Here is a 12,932-nt window from a genome sequence, read left to right on the forward strand (position 1 = left end):
TTTTATATGGTTATCAGGTCCTATTGTAATTCAATTGTTTTTAACTTTTCATTGGAATGGTTATGCCTAGTTATCATGTTCTAATACGAGTGGGTTTTACAAATACTAGTATAAACTCCACGAACTGCTGATACATGTACTGTTGTGTAGAAATAAAATCTAATATCTAATGTTTTGACTCCCAAAAAGTTTTAAAAAGATAGAAAAGCAATGATTGATCATCTAAGTGTTGGAAAAGTTATTCCACGTACTCATACATTCATAAACGTCAATGGTCGTTTGTAAATGATGGTAAAGCAGTTTGAAACGACAGTGCGTATTTTTTCAATACTAAAAAAGGTATCATTAGTCCTCTACTGGTTTCCCCGGAGGGGACTATAGCTTTCCTCTGCGTCCGTCAGTCCGTCTGTCCGTCCTACTTCAGTTTTCCACACTTTTTTTCTTCATGCGTTTGAGGAATAATATGAAATTTGCTGAACAGCTTCAAAACGTCAAACAGATCAAGGTTACACTTTTGTAGCGTCTGGTTTACATATTTTCGAGGAAATTCATTTTTTAAAATTCCAATTCTTTAATGTTTGGGTTCGTTATCGGGTTCGGAGTGTATTGAAGAAACGAGTAAAGTATGTAGTCAGTAATGATATCGTGCATTACTTGTACCATTCCTTTTATTGTTTCTAACAAACAAATAAGTTCTGTAAAATAGTGTGAAGCATTGTGCTGATAATTTAATCGACAGGGTTTTTTGTATTATTACAATCGGGTACGTTATCGGGTTGGTCTGTTGATTCGGGGTACAGAAGACGGTAAGAAATGATATTCTGCATAGCAATGCATTGTTATCACAAATTTCTACCAGCAAATACTTAATGGACTTGGCGAAATTACAGAAGATAGAATAAAGAATATTATTTTACCCATTTTTTATTTGATTTCTATTTCAATTATGTAGTTTGAATTTGCTCTGTTCTTTTATCTCTGATTAAAGCATAACATCTCGTTTATAATTATTTTGAAATAGATGTATTCTTCAAAGCCTCCATAGAATAATTCAGACCGGTAGAGGACGTGTATTGCTTATGCAATACTCTCAGAATGCTTGTTACAATTACATCTTTTTGCTACGTTAAGGTGGGTGGCAATATTGATATTTTCTATATCAATATATTTATATATCAATTAATGCATGAAATATGAATATACACATGCGAATTACATTTCCTTAATGAACTGTGCTTGCTAAAGGTAAGGTTAATAATGACTATTTAAACTTAAAACAATACCACTGTAAGTTACAAGTATTATTTGTCATTAAGCCTAACCAATTTGTTCATTATATATCATTATGTTTTGTATAGCATTTCCTAGTCATTTAAATACTGTAATGAAAATGATAAAGTCTACAACAAAACCAAGCTTGGATTTGCCAGAATCTTTTTCCGTGCATTGAAGAAAAGATGTTTTGAAAATGTTGCGTTATAAAGATTGTTGTGCATGAATTTATGCAAGGAATAATCGTCAACATCATTAACATATACGGATTTTGTTATTACATATCTAAAACATTTTAACAGTTTATCAGAAAACATGAACAAAGGGTCAAGAATAAATGCTTAAGATTTAAAAAAAAAGGTTTGTTACAGAATACGCCTTGCTTTAAAGACTTGATATTTGTTAAAATTTTACTACCTTGAGCTTTCCTATGAAATTGCTTTTACCTTTTCCCACTTCTTCATTAGCTTATTGAAAAAAAAAATCACAATAATTTTACCAGTTACGTACAAATCTGTGTAGAGGCATTAGATCGATTAAACTTTCTCCATTCTCTTTGACATTGACACCTTTCTTTAAAATCGTCATTTGAATCAATTCAACTTAATTCAATCATTATTAGTACAAAAGTTACAGATGACATATTTTGAACAGTTTATAATGTTATATGTATTTTCATCAATTAACATTTATCATAAAAACTGATCAAGCCATTTTTTTAAAACTTCATTTAGTAAAACATTAACAACAATCGCAAAACAATGAATTAAACTATGTCCAATTTTTCATTTTATAATTAACTGTAAGTAAAACCTTGATATCAATTTTTCTTATTTTAGGAAGCGCACAGTTCTAAAAAATTTTCGTTTAAAAAAAAAAACCTAAAATCAGCGGTGGCCAAGTATAATGAAGAGCACTTGAACTGTACCCTAATATTTCAGACATTGACCTTTCGTACGATCTGGACGGTGTTTATTATGAGTTTTTATGAGTTACATGTACATGTACCATGGTTCAAACTGTTTAAGATACTCATAAAAATAAACGTAATTATCAGGGAAATTAAAATGTATCCCATTCTTCTATTGAATTCTTAAATTTTTCCAACGACTTTTTAATCCCTATCCTGTCTATTTAGTTCATGCTCTCACTCTGAAAAAAATCAAATTAAGTGACGTTTTAAATACTGTAGATTTCTAATTAAACGCAAGAAAGTCACATCCGCGTAAAATTACGAAAAGAACATTTCACGTATTTAAAAAATATCGCTTTTATCTTTACACATATTTAAAATATTATGAAACTTTGATGAAAGTTCGGCCTTCGCGATTTTATATTCTAGCGATTTGATGCAAACCGTGTCAATTGCGGAGTTAAGTACTTGCGTACAATAAGGAACCTACAGTAGTTGAGACAATTTTGAATACTGGTTTACAAATTCTATAAACTTTTTAAATATGTTTCAAAGTGCATGATTAAGCTGTGTTCGGTTAAGAAAAAAAACTGTCTTTATTATACTACTTTCATAAATAATGTTCAATTTTTAAAAAAGTCTCTTACATTACACTTAAGAGGCTCATTGTGCGTGATCCACTTAGTGATCGCGATCGAAACAACGTGAACACGAACTGCCATTTTTCCATTTACTGAAGACGGTCGACACTAGTCACGGTAATTTTTTGACTGCATTTTGAGATTCGTGTATGAAAAACTTATTCATTTAATGTACACAAACTGCACGCTGGCCAAAAATAAGGATATTTACAAACTTCTGTTCCCTAATACATGTATAATTTTAAATCTTTCAGAGAGATATGAACAAAATATTACTTTCTTGGTGGTTCATTCGGGCAATGCGTGTCATGAGTACGAAAACAATTACATGATCTGCTAATGAACGTACATGTGTTATGTTTTTGTTCTTTGTTTGCTACCTTCTTCATTAGATATCAACCATATATTTGCGAGACTGTTGAAGAATTGAGGTGCAGGTAATGCTTCAAACCTCGAAGTCTCTTTTACGGGCATCCATCAAACAAATAAATGTCAATAAACAGGCTTATACAAACGGTCTAAGTGGAAAACTACAGGCTTGTCTCTTTTTATATTATCTATTACATGTAAGATGCTAGAATATATCATCACCAACCACTCATAAAAAACATGGAACATCAATCAACTCTAAACTATGTCCAACACGGCTTTGCAAGCATAGTTCCTATGAAACTCAACAGAGAATCGACATAAAGGATCTTGTCAAGTCTGTGAACGATTAAAGCTAGTCAAAAGTCGTCATTTCAGATTTCTCTAAAGCCTTCGACAAAGTCCCGTATACTAGACTGATGCAAAAACTACGTTACTTGACAGCACATAGACAGTGATCCTCGCAAATGGAAAATCAGAAACCGCTCCACAACGACCTACCCGATTATATCATTAACGGATTCTTAGTTACATTATTAGCTGATGACTGCGTCCCACACCGATGTGTTAACACGCCTGGAGATGAAGATATTTATATCTTTATATTTATATATAAGTTTATAGATATTTTTATTCATATATCATTTATGTGGATACTAAAAAACTCTAAAGAATTATTAGAAACTTTGAGGTCACAAAATCTTACCAAAACTAATAGCATCAAAACGTACGATTTTTCAACGCTTAATACAACCATTCCCCATGACAAACTGAAATCTAGAATTTTTGGTATCATCTACAGTTGTTTCTTCAATAAAAATGGAAGTGGTAAAAATGCTTATCTTGTCATTGGAAATCTTAAAAATTATTTTGTTAAAAACCATTCTGATTGGACACACAAGTACTCTAAAGCTTACATTAAAAAGATGCTTGAGTTTCTAATAGACAACATCTATGTAGTTTATGGAAATGAAGTCTTTCAAGAATCTGTTGGAATTCCCATGGGTACCAATTATGCCCCATTGTTAGCAGATCTATTTTTGAACTCATATGAAGCAGAATTTATTCAAAAACTTGTACGTGAAAAAAAAATCAATCACTTACTGTTGCTTTCTACTCAACATTCAGGTATATCAACGACGTATTATTAATTAACAATTGTTATTTCCATACTTACGTCGACTCGATATACCCCTGTGAACTTGAAATAAGAGGTACCACAGAGTCTGCGTCATCTGTTTCATGTTTGGATATTTTACTGGAAATGGATATTGATGGTAACCTAATACCAAAACTTTATGGTAAACGCGATGACTTCAATTTTTCTATACTCAACTTTCCTTACTTATGTAGCAATATACCTCCATCACCTGCATATGGTATTTTTGTCTCTCAGTTAATTCGATACCCAAGGGCATGCTCTTCGTATGAATAGTTTCTAAGGCGAGGCAATGTATATCAAAATATTTCTTAATCCTTTCACCTGCAGGCTTCGGGCGAATTACATTGTAAAGTAAGGCATTAAATTACCATTACCATTACTTAATTTTCTTGAAGTAATGCATTACATTACCATTACATGAGTAAAGTAATGCATAACCATTACCGTTACTTTGTGAAAAGTGAACAAGTTTTAAAAAAGTAATTTTAAAGCTGAATAAAGAGTTTTTGCAAATGTTTCATTCATAAAACACGCTAACACATATTTACAGGTCCATGTTCACTATCAGGTTCAAATTTTATGACTTATACAAAATTGCTGTTGCACTTCTTGATTATCAAAGTTTCAAAGGTTTCCTCGTTAAACTATATCCTGTCGGGTTTGAAAATTTTAGATATAAGTTTTCAGGCAATAATAGAAAAAATACATGAATCTTGTATTTTACATCAGTCCAAACTAATATACTTAATATACAACACAAATATTGAGAGAGAGAGAGAGAGAGAGAGAGAGAGAGAGAGAGAGAGAGAGAGAGAGAGAGAGAGAATTAAATTATTTTCAAAATGGGTAATAATACTGGAAGTTATTTTTAAGCTTCCAGGGGTCATGGTTGGACAGAGCATTCTTTTGCTTTACGGGTGTATGTCTATTATCTATTCTAATGAAACACAGTGAAGAGAAGGTGGGAATTGGGATGTTTAGCACCTCTTAAAACAATTAATACATTGTTTTGATACTTAGATTATCTTGGGGACATTGTATGTTGTTGACACATTCATTGAATGCACAACCAATTGGAGTATATTTTTCAAATGATATGAAATTCTTAATAACATTCCTAAAATGTCATGAAATTGTCTTCCCATAGCTAGTTATATTGACAATTTAAAGATGGATTTTTAAATTTTCTTAGCCATTCAACTAAAATATTTTTATCTTAAGATTTTTTTTTTCTTTTTTAAAACAATTTTTTGAATCAAATACTGTACATACATTTCCACTCAATTCATCACAATTTTAAAAATAAACATAAATAGAAAAGTATAGTAATGTCTTGCAATGTCAGCATTACACCAGGTTTTGGAAAGTAATGCATTACATTACCATTACTTTTAATGCTAAATTTGTGACATTACACATTACTTTGAAAATATGTAATGCACTGCAATGCATTACCATTACATTTAGCATTACCCCAAGCCTTATATCCTGATACTAATATATTATACTAGTAGACCACTTCCAGTAAACTAATTGCGTCAATTCATTTGAAGCGTGTTCGCTATAGCCGTGTTTTACTGTATAGAACTTTGTGTATAACGTCAGTTGGTATTCTAAACCTTGATAACTTCCCGCAAAATGCAATGAATCTAAATGTACAGTTGTATATAGAATACATAACACTGTGCCGGATCATTATGCCAGTGCCAAGGTGGAATTTTTGCATCCGCTTTATATGCAGTTTTGTAAAACTCCATTTATACCAAATGATAGAAAATTGTCTACAGAGTATATTACCTCCTTTGTATTTTAGTGTATCTCATCTAACAGGTAATATGTTTACCTTAAAAACTAATATCCCATAGGAAAACAATAATTCCCATGAAATTTTCTTGCAGGCCTAGGAAATTTGAAAAATCCCATAGGATTCTCTAAAATCTTATAGGAATTATATTTCCTATAGGAGAAAAGTATTTCCTGCAGGAATATTAATTTGACTCAGCCAGGTAGTTTACCTGCAGAATATTAAGATTTTCTTTCGGATTTTATAATTGTATGGGAGGTTTGTCTAATTCTATTGGAATTTAAATTCCTATAACAAGATATTTTATTCCGGTAGAAATTCCAAATATCATATAGGAAAATTTATTTTTCTATGGGAATTGTTTTCTTGTTTTCTTTTAAACGTAGATATCTCACCTGAAAGTTGAGATATATTAATATCAAAGGTGCTTTGAATTCCTTAAGCAATGATCTATCATATGGCATTTTTGAACATTTTCGATACATATTAATGCAGCTTAGACGGGTGCAAAGATGTCATCTTGGCTTTGGCATAATTAGAGATCTGTTTATATTCGATTCGGTGTGCTCATACTCAGGTTGAGTTAAACAAGATAATTTTTTTTAAAAACCTAGCCGATGAGATGCATGTAATTTATACGCACAAAAAACTATGAATGAGACATTACGGCGCGAAGTCCTGCTATTACAACTCGCGCAACTGCTGAGATGTTTGAATGAACTCATCCATTGGCAGAGATCCATGAGGAAGGGGTCAGATGAATTTTCAAATATGGTGAGATGCAGGTCTATTTTTAAATCAGGATTACACACGTGCACTGCATGGAGAACGTCCCAACTCTTGATCGCTGTTGTTATTACATCCCATATAACATTTTCATCAATTGTGAAAGTAAATGCTGACATCTTAAACATACATCGGTTAATCTTTTTTGTGAAATATCATGATATTGCTTGCTCCCATTATCTGCACTGTTTCGGAGAATGCAACTTTTTAACCATATATATGCCTGCCATCATGACGTCTGGCAATGAGGGAAAGAGGGTTATTTTATAACGCTTCAATTCAATGCTCTGTTGATTTTTTTCTACTAGACAGACATGTTTTTGTTGCTAGCCGCTTACAAAATAATTCAGGCGCTCTCTTGTGCATTTTCGACATTGAAAGCATGAGAGAGAGAGAGAGAGAGAGAGATATGCATATTGACACAACAAAAGAGTCCGGCATTCAGTACTTCAATTTTATCTACTAATTCGTTGAGCATAAATTAACAGTTCATTGGGTTTGCCATTTTCATTTTAGGTCTAACCTGGAATTATGTTATCAACATTCAAAATGAAAAAAAAAACTTTCTTTATAAATGAAGTTAAGAATTGTGAGGTCTGTATCTCGCTTATAACTCGACCATGGACGCTCAGATTTAGGTTGATTACAATGGATGCCTTATTGAAGCATTATGAACATCAACATTGTGACCATGCCATTATATATCTCACCGATTGGTTGTTCGGTTTCATTGGTGTGAATGCTAATTTGCATATCAAACACAAAACCAAGAAACACACTGACCAATGACATTACATGATGTTTTGGTAGTAAATATCAACACGTGGACAGTCCAAAGCTTGTTGTTTGTTCAATTTATTTCTTTATGTTTTTAACTTCGTTAACCGATAGTTTCCGTAATATTTGGTTTACTTCAAGACTGGTTATTTCATGCAAGAGCGCTTCCGCTCTTAGAATAAATAGATTTACAGGGGAGTACTCGATTCATGCGACGGTCGTTTAACAAGTAAAAACGGTGGATGACGTTTATTTTATTTCAATACATTGTCCATCTTCCCCGAGTTGATATTCACTACCCAAAAAATCATGTAATGTCATTGGTCAGTGCGTTTCTGGGTTCTGTGCTTGATACGCAAATTAGTATTAACTTCAATGAAATCGAACAACCAATCGATGAGAAATATGATAATCAGGGTACAAAATTTTAGCACGGCCCGACAAGCAAACTGGCACGCTGTTAGTAAAACGATAATAAGTTAAAAAATAGTAACTACCTGCTAGAATCGATCCAGCGACACAAAATCAAAACGACCTCCGTGTTACCACTAGGCCACGCATCTAACACTTTCATTTGAGGTCTTTAAAACATATATGGCTATGTACTTGATTGTATTAGAAAAGTCTTTTATTAAAATATTTTTCTAATTTTCAGCACAAAGAGCACGTTAAACCGAAATTGATTCAATGTAAACATGTACAACAATACCTGTAAAACATTATTTTAATTGGATTTCTTTGGTTTAAAGTGGTTCAAATAACCACCATTTTCATTGCATACTAATTAGTTTTCTGGTTATCCCTTACAAAACCAGACTATTTTAATAATGTCTTATTAGAGGATTAAGACTGATATCTTGGTAATTTTGTAATTTGCGTTTCTTTGAATATATTTTAACTAAATATTGCATAATTTTGAAAATGTCTGATGTTTGAAAAAGTGCTATATTTTAGGTGAAATCGTATATTAAGTGCACTATACCTCTTTACCAACGTATACCGGTTCTTGATACTTAAGCTCGAGTTTCTTTAATACTTAGGTTTCGATAGCTTATTAAATCCAGATTTTTTTTTCATAATTGGATTGATTTTCCCCAACAAGTGTAATGCGTTGTTAATTATACTCTTCTACAAAATCGTAACAAAATGTTTCTTTTAACTGATTATGACCTTATATAACAAATGCATATAATCAAGATTTTTTGATTTTATATCAAATAAGAAATATTAATTTAGGACAGGACTAGTAACCATTTTATATATAATTTCGCAAACCATAAACATTGCGAATAAGTCGCGGTACGATTTAATCAGCTTCCCCACGACCGGAAGTTCTTTCTTTTAACCACAGTCGAGCTCTAGACAGACATACTATCCATCTATCGCCATCACCCTTTTTTACTCAGCAAAAATGCCACCTGTTAGGTCCAGGGACAACCCCAGGGTTCCTAGGAGAAGGCAAAGGCCTGGGAAGCGGTGCAACCAAAGCAACCCCATTTCACTACGCCGAAGCCAGTCGCCGGACATGATCGCAAGCCAGCCTCAGATGCCCTCAACCCCGCTGGAACAAAATGCACCACCAGCATTAAGAAATGCATCTTCAGTGGTAGAGACCGAAGCGGTAGATCCCACGGTATCATTCCTGACCGGATTTGTACAGTCGTGACGGCGGTGAGTTGCATTTTGCATCATACCCTCACAAACAGTTAAGTTGTTGATTCTCTTGGTGCTCATATTCCCAATAGCTTAAAAAACAAAATTTGGGAGGGCAAGTTTATAGATTTATCCCTCCTTGTTGAGACCGCTTGCGAACTCCATGATGATGAGGCTCAAGGGGACATATTAAGGTTAAGGACGGGCATTTATGTATCGTGAAACCAAAAACGTAATGTTATGTTTTGTTATGTTAGAGAAATTCCCAACAAGAGCCCGGGAATTGCTAAAATATCTTCGGGACATAAGAATTGCCGCTACTAGGTCAAACAATTGGTCAAAATATGATGAACAGTTTCGTTTAAGAATGTCTAACCAACCTCAAGCTTCATGGGGCCATATTAACCAGGAGTTTTGGTAATTGTATATTTCTAACAGGCAACATGTGCTACCTCGACAACATACGACTCAAAGCTCTAGTTTTGTTCCTAGCATCCAAGGCAACCGTACTTCTGTCTATTATTGCCATCAATTTAATAGGGGAATTTAAGTTGCCTTTTTTTCCCTAGGTGCAGGTACAGACATGCGTGCAGTAAATAAGGAGACCCACCCAAGTACCAGATGTTCAAAATAAAGGTCCTTTATATTCAATGGGTGCACAATACCTATTAAGTTACAAAAGCTATGTAATCACCTGAGGGGGTATAAGGATAGCAATTTCTATGGCACGGGTTTTCTTATGGCTTTAAGCTTTAATACATGGGTCCTAGATTGCCCCGGAGGTCTGACAACCTCCGGGCTCCCGAGCTTACATGTTAATTCACAAATTTCAGAAAGAAGTGTTTTTGAAACGGGTGGCTGGCCCCTTTGATTTCCCACCATTCCCCAACCTACAGGTTTCTCCACTAGGCCTAATACCTAAAAAGGATGGGGACATGCGCATTATTCATCATCGCTCTTACCCAAAAAATTTGTCTGTTAATGATTTTTTAGATCCAACTGCATGCTCAGTACAGTATAGCAATATAGACAAAGCAGTCAAAATGATAGCTCTAGCTGGTAGGGGTGCATTTTTAGCAAAATCTGACATCAAGTCAGCTTTTAGATAACTTCCTTTATTACCTGGTGATTTTGATCCACTTAAGTTTAGATTTAAGGGAAAATTTTATTTTGACAAAATGTTGCCTTTTGGATCATCAATAAGTTGTGCATTGTTTGACAAGTTTTCATAATTTCTTCACTGGCTTAGTCAGAAGCACTCCCACAATAATTTTATTATTCATTACCTAGATGTTTTTTTTTATTTTGTGGTTCATCATATTCATCCAACTGCCACCACTCTCTCCAAGTTTTTAGGACCATTTGCTCCGACATTGGTGTCCAAATCGCCTATGAAAAAACAGTAGAACCTACTCATGTCCTTACTTTTCTACGCATTGAGTTAGACTCACAGAACATGACTATGCGACTCCCCACTGAAATATTAATCCTCCTTAATTCTACATTAGCTAGTTTTTTACAGCAAAGAAAGTGTCCTTGAGACAAATGCAGTCGCTTATTGGACTTTTAAACTTTGCCTGCAAGGTAGTTGCACCTGGCCAAGCTTTTTGCAGGCGCCTTATAAATTCAACAATAGGCATAACCAAACACTAATAAAGAATCAGAATCACAAAAAACATCAAAGCAGATCTCAGAATTTGGCAGGAATTTTTGAAATCGTACAATAGCATATCTGTAATTTCTTTTCAACCATGGGTACATAACAACACAATCGAACTCTTTACTGATAGTGCAGGGGGACAAAATGGGGGTTTTTGTATTTACTTTAAAGGGAAATGGGCACATGGGTACTGGCCTACCTCTTGGGCAGAACAAGGCATTATTAGGGATATGACCTTCTTGGAACTCTTCCCAGTGGTAGTTGCCCTCATATTATGGCAAATCCAAGTTGTCAACCAATCTGCATCCAAGTCTGAGAGGGTTATGAACCTGTTCCGCAAGCTTGTGTAAATTTGCCTCAAGTCAAACATTTGCATTAAGGCAATGCACATTCCTACAAAACAAAATTTTATAGCCGACTCCTTATCTCATTCACAGTGGAGCAGATTCAGGCGATTAGCGCCACAAGCAGACCCACAGCCTACTCCTCTACCGATTCACATCTGGGAAACTTAAAGCTGCTTGGTCCGATTTTATATCAAATTTTATGCACGCTTTTAAACGATGGCTATGCTTAGTATATGTATTATAATGGATATTGCAGTAGTTTTACCCGTCAATTATGCCAAATTTCAATGAAGTAAAATACGTACAAAATTTGCTAACAAAACAAACGACATTAAAAGGTACCGCATTATTTCGCCTCATTTTAAATTTCACCCCTGACGACGAGACTGGTATGGTTGTATTACGAATTTGACATCGCCTAAATAAAGGTCGAATGATCAGACAAATTACAAATAAACATGTGTACGTTTTGTTAGCTAATATTTTTAAAGTCTGCTTTCTTTACAATCGATGCATAGCATGCGGGTTGAATAACCCCAATCATTCGGGGGACGGACCATGCGGTTTCCTTTTCTAAACATTCCCATGATGCATTTTGGTTTGTTTTTTCGTTTGCTCAAAGAGAAATTATTTTTATTTATTTTGAATATTTCTAACTTTGAAAAGAGTCTGATTCTGCTAGTGTAAATAGGAGAAAGTCCATAACTTTCTAAGGTAAATGATTTGTATGAAAAAAATTTTGATACTGTAATTACAAAAAAAATCGGACCAAGCAGCTTAAAAATTGGAAATAAATAGATTACTCCATTGTTCTTTAGCACTATCAACTCATAAAGCATATTCAGCGACCCTTAACAAATTTTGAGTTTCTTTCAGTATACAACTTTAAAAATACTTGGCAAGTACCAGTTACACAACTGCTACATTTTAATTGGGTACATGTACCTCTCCATTCTGAAGAGGTCTTACAGAACAGTTGCAATGTACATAAATGCAATATCCTATTTTCATAAAATAAATGGCCATCAAGACACAACCAAACGTTTCATAGTGATTAAATCATTGGAAGGGTCGCACAGATCGGCTGGGATAACCAAAGACACAAGAATCCCCATATCATATGAACTATTTTTTAATTGAAACTATTAAAAGAAATTTAGGCCTTAGGGAAAACTTATCCCAAACTCCCTGCTTGTTAACACACTTAAACTCTAAACCGCTTACGAAATATCAGTTCCAATCTGTGTTACAAAAATCTTTGGACTTTATTGGGGCCCCTGGTCATATTAGGTTCCATAGCTTTAGAATTGGGATGGCAACAGAGTTAGCTAAACCAGGCGCGTCAGAGTCAGAAATTAAGAGCATGGGAAGATGGCGATCAGCATCTTATTTGAGTTACATTAGAACACATCAATAGCTCAATTTTAAACTGATCAAAAACATATTTTAACCAGTTCAAAGTTTTGTAGAAGCACCTAGCATTTGAATCATGGGATCTTTAATCCCCTTTTGGGCAGGACATCACGCTGCGACATACAAACCTGGGGG

Source organism: Crassostrea angulata, chromosome 6, assembly GCF_025612915.1.
Source record: "Crassostrea angulata isolate pt1a10 chromosome 6, ASM2561291v2, whole genome shotgun sequence".
Taxonomy (NCBI): Eukaryota; Metazoa; Mollusca; class Bivalvia; order Ostreida; family Ostreidae; genus Magallana; species Magallana angulata.